We start from the raw sequence: 15,390 nt of genomic DNA, 5'->3' as shown, positions 1-15,390 counted from the left end.
TTACAGTATTTTAAATTTCTTTCACTCACAACCTTCCTTTTTCACCAATACAAATGCATTAAAGCAAGAATACTGCAATGAATTAGACATGTGCTATAGCAGGTATTAGACAAGGTAGTTTTACCTCATTTTTGGCATACCATATATATGCTTTATGCTGGTAAAGCGGTTTCGTCTAATTGCGAAAAAAACTCAGAAGTAATATGCTTTTAAAATAACCAACTTGTTTGATATTTTACCAATGTTAAGCATGTGGCTTCTGTGTGCAATAACTTCACATGCTTTACGTCCAAGTATCCACTTACTTTGATGCAAGTACTCTGTTTGTCACTATAGTCTATGTATTTGCCACCAACTGCATACAGGATTGTGATTGTTGTTCCATTTATTGCAATGTTTAGATTTCACTTTCCAAAAATGAAAATCTGCTAAAGAATATAGTGATAGGCTACCAAGGGAGAAGGAATTTGAAGTTTTAATTCGAGACCAGTTTCCGATATTATAAAACTTAAAGATGGTTGCGAAATATCTAATGAATATTTCAAATCGTTGTATTTTCTTCCTGCAATCACGAATCTGCAATCACGAATCCTGTAAACACGTTAATCTTTTATGCGGAGAAATAACAATTCTCATACATGTATTTTTCTTCTGAAAGTCATCAGATATCAGATATAACAAATGTACATAGGTATCTTAATCTATTCGAAGATAATTTCGAAAATTATCGGCATCCAGTTTCCTTATTAATCTTGTGTGGGACAATTTCTGTATTTCCAATGACCACTTTTTCACCAACTGTCTTCTAATTTCCTTTGAATTAACAATAATTATTCCCGTTCTTAATAACAACACAGCAGTAAAATTAAGCAATCGTCTGGATCCATCTTTCACGACAAAACAATGTAAAATAGTTTTTCAGGACTGAGTGCAGTGGTATTATGTTCAAAGCCTGATGTGGCTTAAATGAATAATTCAGCCAAATGTGAGATGATAACTCAACATCCATCCCACATTTCCTACAAGTTGTGTTATCAGTGAGGCCTATGTAGATGTCTATTCAGATGGCAATGTCTGGTCAGAATAAGAAACGAACCTGTGTTAGAAGGAATGATGCTGAAGTTGATCAGGAAGAGAAAAATGAATTAGCTGTGTCACTGGCTAAGAAGGAACTGTCTACTGAAGGTTGCACTGGAAGGAATGATGAATGGGAGAAAAGTTTGGGGACGAAGAAAATATCAGGTAATAGATAACATTAAGATACATACATGGATCGTATGCAGAGGCTAAGAAGAAGGCGGAAAATAGGAAATATTTCAGAATGCTGAGTTTGCAGTGAAAGACTTGCCCTTGGGCAGAACACTATGAATGAATATAGGTACCGGTATTAAAGTTTCAAAAATATATGTTCATGATAGAGATATTAATGGGTTCTGTACCATTTGTGTGGCTTATAGTACATAATAAAGGAAATGAAATGAAATGAAATCTAATAGGTAATGAATTTAAGAAAAAAATTTGGTCATTAAATATTCTAAGACTTATGAAGAGTTACCATATATTGTTATTAAAATACCTATATGACAGTCACAGATGACTTGATGGTCTCTTCTTCTCAAATAAGGGAATTGTCTTACTCATCATTGTATCGTACCTTTATTCTTACACTAAAGTAAATGTCACAAATCATTTATTTTTTTATTCCCAAGAGTGTTACTTCCTTTCTTTGGGAAAAAACATTTATATTTGGAGGTGGAAATAAAATTAGGGTAGGCTAATATAAAATCACACACGTACACAGTTTTGAATAAATTATTATGGGTCAAGAAGCTAATTGTAGTGCCTGTAAGAGAAGTTGCAGCTTAGATGTTGTAGTTTAAGCCTACTTTATTTTATTTTAGATAAAAATTTGTCTTAACCATTAATTTAATATAAGGTAAAAACAAGAGTGATATATATGAGTTCAAGTTAAAATGTGACAGAAGGTCCTTATCAAATTTCCATAATTTAATTTCATTAATGATAATTAATAATTCCTTTCCACCAAGTTCTTTTGTTTAATTTGAAAGTGGTATTTTGTAGAGAACAAAGATTCGCTGTTATAGCTTCATCACAGTAGCCTGGTCTGTTCTACCATATAATTCACTTCAGTGTGTGTGTGTGTACAACGTAATTCGACCACAGATAATGTGATTCCAATGAGATACATATTCATTATGTACTTTATTAAAATAATTTTCGGTGTTATATTTTATTAAATGTTTGCAATGTTGATATAACTAAAGGCAATAAATTCTATAAAAGGTTAACAATATTCAAAGGCTCGAATGACGTGTAGACGCAGCAATGATTTTACCGAAAGGTTTTCTGAGCCGACTCACTTTGGCACTGAATTACGAAGGCCTGCAGCGGCTTCTAGCAGAAATGGATCTTAATATGAAACACATAGAGCCGGAGCACTGCCGTAGTTATAAAATATGCGACATAAATGTTTTATATGACAATTTATTAATAGAACTATACATTTAATTCGATAAGTTGTTTATTTATGAACTTACCGTTAAAAAATTAAGTGTAAAGTAATGAATTACGCGAACTAGTGAACTGTCAATGCTGTTTGTTGGAGCTAAGTGGCAGTCTTCATCGGTGTTTTAACTTTCCAGAAGATAATTGGGTATGTTGATATAAAAAATAAATAATATTTGGACATAATGAACTTGTGCATGCAGTAGATAGTTTACTGGGTATGTAATGTTTGTACAATTGTAAAAACCTAACCTTATACCGGTTGCTTAATGATTTCATTCTCAAAATTTTGAGCTCTCATAGCAGGTGATAAGCAATTTTTACATTTACTTTTGTCTCATAATTTCATTGCAAACATAATAAACATTATTTGAGATCTGTAAGTGCTTAATTCTTACTCTATCTAGAACAGAAGTAACAGTGAAAGTGCCTAGTTGTGTGTGAGTGAAAATATGAAATGTTATAATTTTAAATCAACAAAACTCTTCGTGTTGGCATATAATAGCGGATTGTATGACTAGTAGTGGATATGTATTGTATCAATACCGGTACCAGTGAATATTGGCATATATTGTATATTAATATTTAATGTTCAATTTGTATTTTTCAGTCTTGAGAAAAACTAATTAATATGGCAATGAACAATTCCTTGTAATGGTTTGTTGAATGCTTATTATTTTAATATTATATTAAATTGTGAATGACATTTAAAACTGGGTACATAATGACATTGGTTTTTAAAGCATTTTCACATTAACATGTGTGTCAGTTTTCTGAATTAAACACATTTAATCTTATATAATTATATTAAATTCAGGCCTTAGGTTGTTAAGATATTTTTAAACAAGAGAAAAATCTACAGACTGCTCACTTAGTTCAATCTAGTTAATTATGTCTATGTGGAAATTATGGATACCGGTATCATTTATGGATTCATATTACATATACGTTGGAAACAAGAATTATGCTAATATTTATGAATATAGTATTTGTTGTAGCGTAGGAGTCTTGACCTTTTGTAGATGAAAATTTAATATTATAAATATTTCGCCTCGCTGCCAGTGCAGATTTATTTTTATTATGATTACGAATTTCTGAATAGAAGTTAATTTATAACTTATTGTCAATGTGTATTGAGTGACATTCTGGCTCCATATTTCGATTTTGTCGACACATTTACCAAAGCAGTCTGGTCGATGGGTGATGGTTAATTTATTTGTATTGGTACATTGACTATTGTAAACGTGCTGCTTGATTGAAATGTACTTTGTGTCAATTAAAAGTTAGAAGGAGTAGGAAAGATGATACCCTTTTTTTTTGTGTGTTTTTTTTTTGGTTTGGTTTTTTTACGGAAATACATGTATCATTTGTGAATGTTAAGTTAGGAAAATTTACACCAATGGAATCGACCAAAAATGTCACATTTATCTAAGTTATTATTTAACGATTAATTTCTCTTAAAGAAGTAATATATGGGTATATTGGGGTTACACAGTGACATTGTATTAACACCAAAATCGATTTATTTCCTGATTTATTGATTTGCTATATGGTTGGATTTTGTAATATGAAGCGACGTGTTAGGGTTCTGTGGCCATGAACCCTGTTTCGATTAGAAAGACAAGGATTAGATTTGTTTATATCTGACTTCCAAATATGGACTCAGAACACAACGCAACAGTTTGTCCGATTTATGAGCGTTTTGGTTTAATATAAAATATAAATTAGTGTATTGGAAATAAGTAGGCCTATATTCATAATCCTTGGTACCGTCTTTTTGATATGTTGCACATTCCCCTCCCTCATATGATTATAGACAACTGGTCTAATATTATTCGTATTCAGTATATTTTTCTTGAGGTGCATGCTTGTGAAATGAAGAATATTTACTTGAAAAATTAGTACCTGTACCTCAGTCTAGTAGTATATGCAGTCACGAAGCTCAATACTTACTAAATATGCAAACATAGACAGTTGAAATACGCATCCATAGATAGTTGCTAACCACCAGGATCGCTACTATCGCCTCATCACAGACCATTTCCCCAGCAGACGATAAAATGTATTGTACTTTCGATATCGTATTCTTTGAAAAAATTAACACCTTCCTTCCACTTTTGAAATATGAAACACATAAGGTTTATATATTATTTTCATAAAGCATATGTTACATTTTATAAAATCACCTTCCTGGATCTTTCGGAAGACGGATAACTCTGACCTCTTTTTCTTACAATATTTATAGAACCACAAACGTCTCCTTGACCCATATTATTATTCAAATTATTGTATTTAGTCATTTACAGTTATTACAACCCATAACGAACATTTCACAGTTATTTTGTTGTTCTGTGGTTTACACAACTTTTCACAACAAAGCGAAATACGGCACAGACGCCGTAATGTATGTTCGGGTTTTCTGTTTCATTGTATGTAGCTCAGTGAAATATTATATTATAACTTTACTGCGTATCATTGCTAAGTTTTATTTAGTGTAATGTGTCCATAAGTTCCGTTTACTTCTTGTTGCATAATATGTTGCAGAAATAATTACAAAACTGTGTTATTTTAATGTGAAGAGAATTTTACATGTTAACATAATCTGTTCGCGTCAACATTTCAAGTTCAGAATGGAAGCTATTTTGAGGTTTAATAAAAAAGAATTTATATTGTGATTTCAATTTAGCCACATCTACCTTCCTTAATTTTAGACAAAACATTTACCATACCACTCCTATGAAATTAGTGTACGTACAGTTGTGTTACTTTGTCTCTTAAGTAGTAAATAAATAATTCAGTACTCAATTGTAGTATTAAAATACAGACATATTGAATGTCCGGGGTATCATACATGACGTTATGCTTAATTATAATGTATGATTGCGAATTTAGGAATATAAGTTAAATATAGTAAACATAACCTATAATTTTCATATGAATAGCAATGGAGATCACTAAATTTAGACAGAAAGGGGCTACTGGTACAGTAAACACAACCTATAATTTCAACATATCTAAATATCCGTGCGGTGCAATTGAAAATTATTGAATCGTGCATAAATGAATGTACAAGAATTCCGCAATATTTAATCGAAATAAAGGCAGGTATTACACATACGAACAACGTAATTTTCACAGCATAAATAATATTACATCTTAACTTGCAAGTGAATTATGTCTGAAGTGTCTCATAATATTGTTTTAAATTTTATTAATGGAATGACACTACATTTTAGAGAAACATATGTTACTGTTTATGCATTCCAACTAATTTATATGGTTGAAACGCTGCCCTTCGTGATCGGGTTAAGCGAGTTACATGGTCTGCCTTACGGCCTGTATTAGATCATGATGGCTGTGGCACAGTCTAGTGTTCCTAGTACTCACAGCGCTCCAAGCGGCTAGCAACTATCACGACAAATGCAAAAAATCACCCCAAGCTTCGTGACTGTATATAGTAGACTGTGCCGGTACTATATTAACATTCTCATACAGAATAACATAACTTGACTTATTGACAGCACTACTTAACGATTAACCCGTATCTTCCTCCCACTCTATTATTAAAATGGACGAACAAATAATATAGGCCAATATATTCAAACATTTTTACTTTAGGACAGAAATCTCTAAATTTTGATTATATCTGCAATCGACAACTTTATATTTTAAGTGTAGTGTCTCACAAATATCAGTCGAAGATAGTTTCTTTTTAATTGTACCGTACTCTTTGTATAACGATAGCCCTGTAAGCCCATACATTATTGTCTCTTGAGCCATTCCTATAAGGAGTGAAGCAGCATCTACACGGTTCAATTTTCCATGCACGTACGGAACGCATGCAATTTGAGAGGAATATGGAAGGTATCAAGTTTGAAACGCGCGTCCAAATAAGATGCATGGAGATTTTGTCTCTACATGGTGCGGCGATTTGAAGGTCATCTTCACTACGTATACACTATATATTCATTAATATTAATCTTGTATTCATTGCTTCAATGCGTAAAGCTGACAGAAAAGTAGAACCGTGTAGATAGGGGTTGAAGACTGCGAGCACCGTCCGTAAGCAGTACTAACGATAAGTGAGCGAGCCCATGAAACAGAATGTTTGATTAGTCCTATATGAATACATAAATAAAATAAATAAATAAATAAATAAATAAACAGATACAATTTCAAAACACTCATAAAGGGTAATGATCAGTGGCGGCTGATTGACTGAGGCAAGTGAGGCCGGGCCTCAGTCACTTGGCTTAACTGAAATCAAATTTTGTTTTAATGTAATGTATTAGTTATTTGAATGAAGCATATATCGCTGTAGAAGCATTTGAAAACTTTGTGATTTAGATAGACCTGTTTTGCAGTAAAATTTGTTCCTGAGGCCAGAATCGCTCGTGCCGGGTCTGCTTCTGGATTTTCGTTTGTCTTCGCGTGCTTTTGACGTTGCGCTTTAAACGTTGTAACTGAGGCACAATTCGTCTGGCCTGGTCAGGTTTCACTCTCAACCATGGGCCGGTCTCAAGGGTAGAGTGGGGTGGGAATAGGGTGACTTGTCTTCTTAAATAGGCCATAAATAACAAACATTCCAGCTCTTTGGCAGGCAGAGACCCACACTATTCTCTCCTCATATGTCTTAGTTTATGACTTAAGCGAGAGTGTTGTACTATTGTACTTCGTAGTACAGTAGTGAATCTGGGCCAATGTTGTTATGTATTTCGGGAAAATATAAACAGAAACAAATGCGAGAAATAATGCTGGTGTAGTTAATTCATTGTTAGAGTGTCCTTTTTCGAGAAGAAATAATATTGAAAGAAAGGAAGTTTTAAATAAAGAGAGAGCCGACCGAGATACCTACGACATCGCTGACAATTTTTCTGACAGATAATCTTAAAACCCGAGTTTCTATTGCATCCTGGTATGGGCAACATAAATGGTTAAGTGGTAATGTGATGCAAAATAAACTTCTCTGTTGGCCTTGTTTGTTGCTGTCAAAGGAAAAAAATAAAAAGAAAAGAAAGAAAGGGGAATTTCAACACATAATATGGGTTGCTTCATCACTCTGAAACAATCACTGAAACTCGCAGCATAACAGCTTATTTGGTGAGTGAAATTATTATTTTTATTATTAGTAATAATAATAGACTAATAATAATAATAACAATAATAATACAGTAATAATGATATTAATAATATAATAACAACCATAATTAATATCATAAATAAACATTTTCTATCGCAGGCACTTAAACTAGTTGCATCTGGCCTCACCGAGGATTTTGATCACCGGCCGCTACTGGTAATGATATCCTTGAACTTGAATGTTACTCAGAATTTTAGTGATGTCCAAGGAGAAGTCGCTTGTAGTTACACATAAATAGTCATGCGGATGTGAATTAGTTAATCGTGATCGAGGTATTTCATAAGCTAGAATTTTTTTTTAATTGAAAAGTGGACCCTAGGAGCGTTCGTGCTCGCGAGCACGTTTTTACTCGCATGACAAGAGCACCAAATTTCATTAAGAGAGGACAATGGTGCTCGCGAGCAACAGGTTGAGAACGCCTGGACTGTAGATGCACCTTACGAGTTACTAGTTACTTATTCCATCTGCCCATAGATGGAAAAATGAGATTCGTCTCCAATTCTACATTCAGTAATATCACAGTTTCGTATATACAGTTGCGAAGATTGGGATGATTTTTTTCATTTCTCGCGATAGTTGCCAGCCGCTTGGAGCGCTGTACTAGGAACAATAGACTGTGTCACTGCCATCGTGATCTAATACAGGCCGTAAGGCAGACCGTGTAACTCGCTTAACCTGATCACGAAGGGCGGCGTTTCAACCATATAAATTAATTGGAATGCATAAAGAGTAACATATATTTCTCTAAAATGTAGTGTAATTGCATTAATAAAATTTAAAACAATGATTATGAGAAACTTCAGACGTAATTCCTTGCGAGTTAAGGTGTAATATTATTTCTGGTGTGAAAATTACGTTGTTGGTATGTGTAATAGACATACCTGCCTTTATTTCGATTAAATATTGCGAAATTATTGTACATTAATTTATGCACGATTCAATAATTTTCAGTTGCAAAGCACGAATATTTAGATAATTTGAAATTATAGGTTATGTTTACTGTCCCAGTTGCCCCTTTCTGTCTAATTTTAGTGGTCTCCAATGCCCTACCATTCATATGGAAATATTATAGGTTATGTTTACTATATTTAACTTATATTCCTAAATTCGCAATTATACATTATAATTAAGCATAATGTCATGTATGATACTCCGCACATTCAATTTGTCTGTATTTTAATAATACAATTGAGTATTGAATTATTGTATTTATCTACTACCTAAGAGACGAAGTAACAATTGTACGTACACTAATTTCATAGGAGTGGTATGATAAATTTTCTGCCTTTTTTAAGGAAGGTAGATGTGCTATATTAAATCACAATATAAATTCTTTTTTATTAAACCTCAAAATAGCTTCCATTCTAAACTTAAAATGTTGATGCGAAAAGATTATGTTATCATGTAAAATTCTCTTCACATTAAAATAACACAGTTTTGTAATTATTTCTGCAACATAGGCTATTATGCAACAAGAAGTAAAGGGAACTTATGGACACATTACACTAAATAAAACTTAGCTATGATACTTAATAAAGTTATAATATAATAATTCACTGAGGTCCATACACTGAAATAGAAAACCCGAACATATATTACGGCCTGGTCTAGATCGAAAAGGCATTGACTGTGCCGTATTTCGCATTGTTATGAGAAGTTGTGTAAACTGTGAAATGTTCGTTATCGGTTGTAATAACTGTAAATGGCTAAAATACAATAATTTGAGTAATAGTATGGGACAAGGAGACGTTTGTAGCAATATAAATTCTAAGAAAAAGAGGTCAGAGTTATCCTTCTTCCGAAAGATCCAGGAAGGTGAGTTTATAAAGTATAATATATACTTTATGAAAATAATATATAAACCTTATGTATTTCGTATTTCAATAGTGGGAGAAAGGTGTTAATTTTTCAAAAGAACACGATATCAAAAGTACAATACATTTTATCGTCTGCTAGGGAAAGAGTCTGTGATGAGGCGATACTAGCGATCCTGGTGGCTAGCAACTATATATGGATGTATATTTCAACTGTCTATGTTTGCATATTTAGTAAGTATAGAGCTTCGCAACTGTATATACTAAACTGTGTTAATATGTGCCTGTCTGAATCGCTTATTGGCTTATTTAATTGTGCTTTTATATGAGAATTTCAAATGGCGAGAAATTTTGACATCAGTATTTATTGGTTATAGGAGAATGGAATGTCTCTTGGAATGTGTCATAATCAGTATTACGAGTACTATTGTAAAAATCATATAATTTGTGTTATTTTTTATTTGCCTTACCAATAATCCTAATTTGAGTGAAGTAATTAACTAAATGCAATTTCATAATCTATTATGATTTGTTGTATTTTGTTTCGGAACGTCATTGCCGACCTTCAGTATCTAATGAGTAATGATCTGTCTTCTGGTTGGTTCACAGTTGACTGTAAATTGTTCTTTGATGTATAGACTATTGTCAATCAGGTCACATTTTGTTTCCTGATTAATTTGTCAACTTAAGTTAAATGACTGGAAATTGACCGATTAGCCGGTAAATTTTTATCGGTTAACTTCCTTCAGGTTAAATTAATTTTAATAACCATTAACCGATAACCGGTTATTTTCGAATAACCTCCCATCCCTACATTTTGTTTCAGAAATTGCGATATTAATGTCATCTGTAGCTTAAGATGAAGACTTTAATTTTGATCTAAGCCAATACAAACGAGAGTTGTAATATGCATTTCAAATATCTCCATGTATAGGTCATTCGTCACCTCGTGAAACCAAATGCTCGTATGCGCCGTAGCATATAATAAGAATCTTATGGTGGGGGTAAGCGAGCTCGCTGGCTACAAGGAGGAGCGGATTTACCGTCACTTACGGATCTCATTTCTGAAGACATTCTGAGCAAAAAAGTCATATAAACATGTGTCCTAATCTCAGTATTTTCAGAATTACACTAATTTGAATTTGTTAGTAAAATACCTTTTTTTCTTTAATTTTAAGGGTAAAAAAAAATATTACAAATAGAGAATGAACTATTCAGAAATATCATTTCTTTAATTGGCTAGTGTTCTGAAGCTAGAAAATGTTGTTAATTGCTTTGTACAGATTTTATTTTTCAATTTTTAATTAAAAATTACGTCATTCTTACGCATTTATCTGTAGTAATGTCACGAGAGGTCTGAGATTCGCCGATAAATCCACGAGCGAAGCGAGTGGATTTATCTGGGAAATCTCAGACCTCGAGTGACATTTATTAGGACTATTTCGTGAATAAAATAAAAATGTAAATAATATATCCCTAAAATTCGATCACAAAATGTTAATAATTGTACATTAACATTAACCTATTCAGACATTGTGAAGTTGAAATACTCGTAGATAAATATCGATTACTTCAATAAAGTAATTCGACGTTATTATTCAGTAATGCCAATTGCGAAAAGCGAAATACAGGTTTAACAATGTTAATTACATGTACTGCACTTTTCTCTTGTTATTATAACATAAATACATTTTCATTATCTGCTGAAATCATAATTTAATTTAACAGTAACAGTGGGGACAGCTATATACCAATGCTTATGTATTCACAGCGAGACATGTTGCTACACAGTGAAGCCATCTCTGTATAGATAGGCCTAATTAAAACACGGATTTTATTACGCCATACGGAAAGCAGTTTCATCAAAGACATTATTACTATGCAAGGTCTTTGGGTTTGATATGCGATGATGTTACATAAATTTGAACATCTGACTTTCTATTAATATTATTTAATTTCATTCACGAAATACAGATTTTATAGGCTACTTATTATAGGTTAAGTTACCTGTGGAAGTAGGACCAATGTCAGCTGTGCCTTATTTCGACCGTTACACACAATCAGTGCTACACGAAAGCATTTTTTATAGCTCGACAAAAACATTCTCGCTACAGTGTGTAACTAAAGCTGCATATACACAGTTCAATATTTCAATCGCGTATGCGTGCAATCTGGGAAGAATATTGAAAGAATCAAGTTTAAAGGGTACGTTCAATTAAGATGCATGAAGATTTTGTGTCTACATGGTGCGCCGTTTTGAACGTCGTCTTCACTGCGTCAATATATTAATTAATACCTATTAAATATCAAATCTTGCATTCATTGCTTTAAAGTTGAAAGAAAAGTTTAACCGTGTAGTTGCATTTAATGTATTCATGATCATCAATTTACGGGGAAACGGTTGGCTACAACGACTAAACAAAAGAACGACCATGCGATAAATTGATAGCGATAAATCTAGCTGCAAAAATTATCGCAAAGTATGGCTGTGATTGGTTGGAATTCAAAATTTCATTACACTTCATTGGTCGAAAATGGAATGACGTCATATAAACGAAATAGTGACAAAAATTGTTACAAATCTACGACTTAGGAACTTGTTTTTTTACAGTTTAATTATGCATCCTAATGCACAGTCTTGAAGAATTTACAAGATTTGTAACAATTGTTAGATAAATGCGTAACAAAATTTAATTTTGTAGTTAAAAATCTAAAAAAAATTCTGTACGACGGAACTATGGAATTCACAACACATTTTTAGCTTCAGAATACTGGCCAAGTAAAGAAATGATACTCCTGAATAGTTCATTCTTTATCTGTAATATTCTTTTACCCTTAAAACTCAAGAATAATGATATTTTACAATTTCAAATTAGTGTAGCTCTGAAAATATTGAGTTTACGACAGATGTTTATATGACATCTTTTGCTCAGAATGTCTCGGAAATAAGCTCTGTAAGTGGCTGTAAATCCTCGTGAATCACCATGTATATGCATTTCTTTGTAATTATGTATTATTATTCGTTACAGTTTCAGACAACCAATTGGTGTCATAAGATGTGAGAATTCGTTGTGACTATCAATTGCACTGTTGTCTCGAGACTGTTCCTCATGAAAAGAGGAAAGAATTACGATGCAGTAAACGAGAAGGCTTAATTTAAATGCGGAAAGTATGACACTTTTATTTCAAATCCCAAACATGCTGACAATTGTCCAGAACAGCATAAGCGTCTCACGCAGTTATTGGGATTCGATAAATCTCCTGTCGCTTTTCCCAATGGCGGGTAATTAGCTTTCGCGTCATTCACCCAGTATCCTCTAGGACAGGATGATCAGGTGTGAAAATATCTTTGTGCTCGACCATGCCGAACTGTAGTAATTATACACCTGGTAGCAGTCCTTTAAACTTCAGTTTTTCGATTATTCTCGGATATGCAATCGAAAGACAATTATCGAAAGATCACGGAGGCTGGAAATCCAATACTTTCGCAGAAGATTATGTTCTGTTACTATAATAATTAACGTTAATTGTAAATAATATTCAAATAAATTCAATTTGTCATCTCGTTTTTCGATGTCGAATTCAATTTCAAGGTTATATCAAGACTAATGTTTATCTTACGCTCTAGATTATATCAAGGTCGTCGACATTCGTTTCCCGGAAAAAAATCAATACTTTCGCGTCTGCGCACATCTCACAATTCATGAGGTAGACTATTGCACTCACATAACAATAACATGAATACTTATGAATAATTTCAAGTTAGAAATATGGTCGAGCATAAAAAGTCGTATGAATCTTGCCTGTAATGGTAATTAAGACGCTCGTATGAAAATTATGAAACTCGCTTGCGCTCGTTTCATAAACATCCTCGCGTCTTAATTACTACCATTATAGGCTCATTGCATAATGTACTATTGGATGACAAAATGATAAAAAAGGAACATTTTATTTAAAAGGAGGACAATGGATAATTCCGCAGTATTGTCATGTAACGACACTGTTTTCTAAACTTAGTGTTACTTCTGTGACTATTATTGCTTCCACAGGCTTACTGTTTATCTAATAATAGTGTACGATTTATTCTCAGTGTAAAAGAAAACAATAATACTAAATATTATCCTGGTTGGGCCTGTGAGCATTACATGTGATAAATTGTTTAGGCACAAAATTACCAACGGAAGTAAATAAGCTAATTTCGGAGTTGCTATCTCAAACCAAATAGATAAAGAAATACTTTTTCCGTAAAGGACAACACGTGTTATGTAGAGTTAAATTTTCAATAGTCACAGGTTTAAAAAATGCCAGACATTTTGTTATATTTTTAAATGCCTGGAGGACAGGAGGACGAAACTTAAAAAGGAGGACATGTTCAGAAGCTGGAAATCTGATCACCCTGCTCTAGGAGGAATATGCCGTACTTGGAGACGATTTTGCCGCGAAGCGTTGCCTTGATGCACCAACGCACGAATGCGATACGAAGATTAATGTATAGGTGAGGAGGCGAGACCTGGCATGTGAGCTGTGCGAGAAGGGAAAGAATGAGCTATCACAAAGAGAGCTTGTTTCATGATGGTTAATATTCGAATCTACTGACGCGGAAGATCATCTCAGAATAAAACTTATCTTCCCCCTCCATACCCGTTGGTGATACAGCCATGGTACATGATAAGTAAGGAGCGGATTTCTATGTAATTAAATATTATGTTTGCGTGTGATAAAATACAATTAACATAGTTAAAAATTCCGAGCATGAAGTTTCAAGTTTAAAACCCGAATTTTATTTCACATAAAAACACATATTTTCAAAAAAAAAATATATATATATATATGTAAATATTTTCAGGAAATCTATTATAAACACATAAATCTTGGAGTTTTTTTTACTTAAATAATTTTTTTACAAGAATTTTAAACATTTAAAAACTAAATCAATTATGTCACTCAAAAGTACGTTATCCTTTTAAAAATTCTTGGTTGCTTCGTGTTTCTAAGCGCTGTGTGGTGTATCCGTCATCCATTTTTGTAATAGTATCGCCTCAAGTTCTGAGAACTGCTAGGCAGCATATCAATGTTATTATTAGAGAATAAATTAACATAGCCAAGAAGGAGGGATTTTGCAACACATAATTAGGAATGTTTATTGTTGCTGAAGATGACTTCATTCCACGCTTTGTTTGTGAAACACAACAGATAAGAGCTCAGGAATGAACATTATTTAATTTAAACAAATCTCTCCCCTCTCGCTCATGGCCATCAAGTAAGGCAATACATCTTGTTGTGATTCCCTGTTATCGGGCTTCATCAATCGATATCCTTCAAGATATACTGAAAGGTGGTTATTTAAAAAACGATTTGGCTTTCCTATTAGCAAATGTAAACTTTTTGTGTGACACCATAAAAAAACTCGAAACATCCAAAAACCAGTTGTCTGAAACAGGGAGGTGCGTGCCGTGGAAATTAAACTAGACTCGCTATCAGTTTCAGAAGTACAAGTAGTAAGGGACAAATTCCAGACTGTGTTCGGGAAAAATAGTGGATATAAAAAAATGTGTAAATTTGCTCAAGTATTGGAGGGTGTGCCTGTAGGTGAAACTGACGGTGTTTGTGTTTGTGACATTCCTCTTTTTAAATATGCACGTCTTACGTCCTGTGATGTGGAAAGATCGTTTTCACAGTGTAAGTCGTTCAGACATAATCGGCATGCATTTGTGATGGAGAATTTGGAGATGACCTTTGTTGTTCACCGCAATTCTCGGCCAACTACTAGCACTCAAGTGTGGTTGGTGAGTACCTAGTAACATTTTTTTTTCCAAGCTAAGTAAGATATTTGTGTCATATTTAAATTTTTTTTTTAATTTTTAGCAAATATTTTTGTACTTTTTATCTCATAAAAATAAATATATTTAA

General features: G+C 33.1%; 1 protein-coding gene across 2 annotated transcripts in view; it reads left to right on the top strand.

Annotated features, from left to right (window-relative positions):
- The first annotated feature begins 2,218 nt into the window (after nt 1–2,218).
- The window catches only part of LOC138708168 (metal cation symporter ZIP14-like), a 241,459-nt gene continuing 228,287 nt past the window's right edge, over nt 2,219–15,390 (top strand). Inside the window, exon 1 of one of the 2 annotated variants that reach the window (XM_069838434.1) lies at nt 2,219–2,674. The gene's annotated coding sequence lies outside the window, so the exon portion shown is untranslated. The remainder of the gene's footprint in view (nt 2,675–15,390) is intronic. The other variant, XM_069838430.1, reaches the window with a different exon arrangement.

The sequence above is a fragment of the Periplaneta americana genome, chromosome 10 (genome assembly GCF_040183065.1).
Source record: "Periplaneta americana isolate PAMFEO1 chromosome 10, P.americana_PAMFEO1_priV1, whole genome shotgun sequence".
Taxonomy (NCBI): domain Eukaryota; kingdom Metazoa; phylum Arthropoda; class Insecta; order Blattodea; family Blattidae; genus Periplaneta; species Periplaneta americana.
The sequence above is the reverse complement of the archived record's forward strand: the minus strand, read 5'-3'. Positions and strand labels throughout refer to the sequence as shown.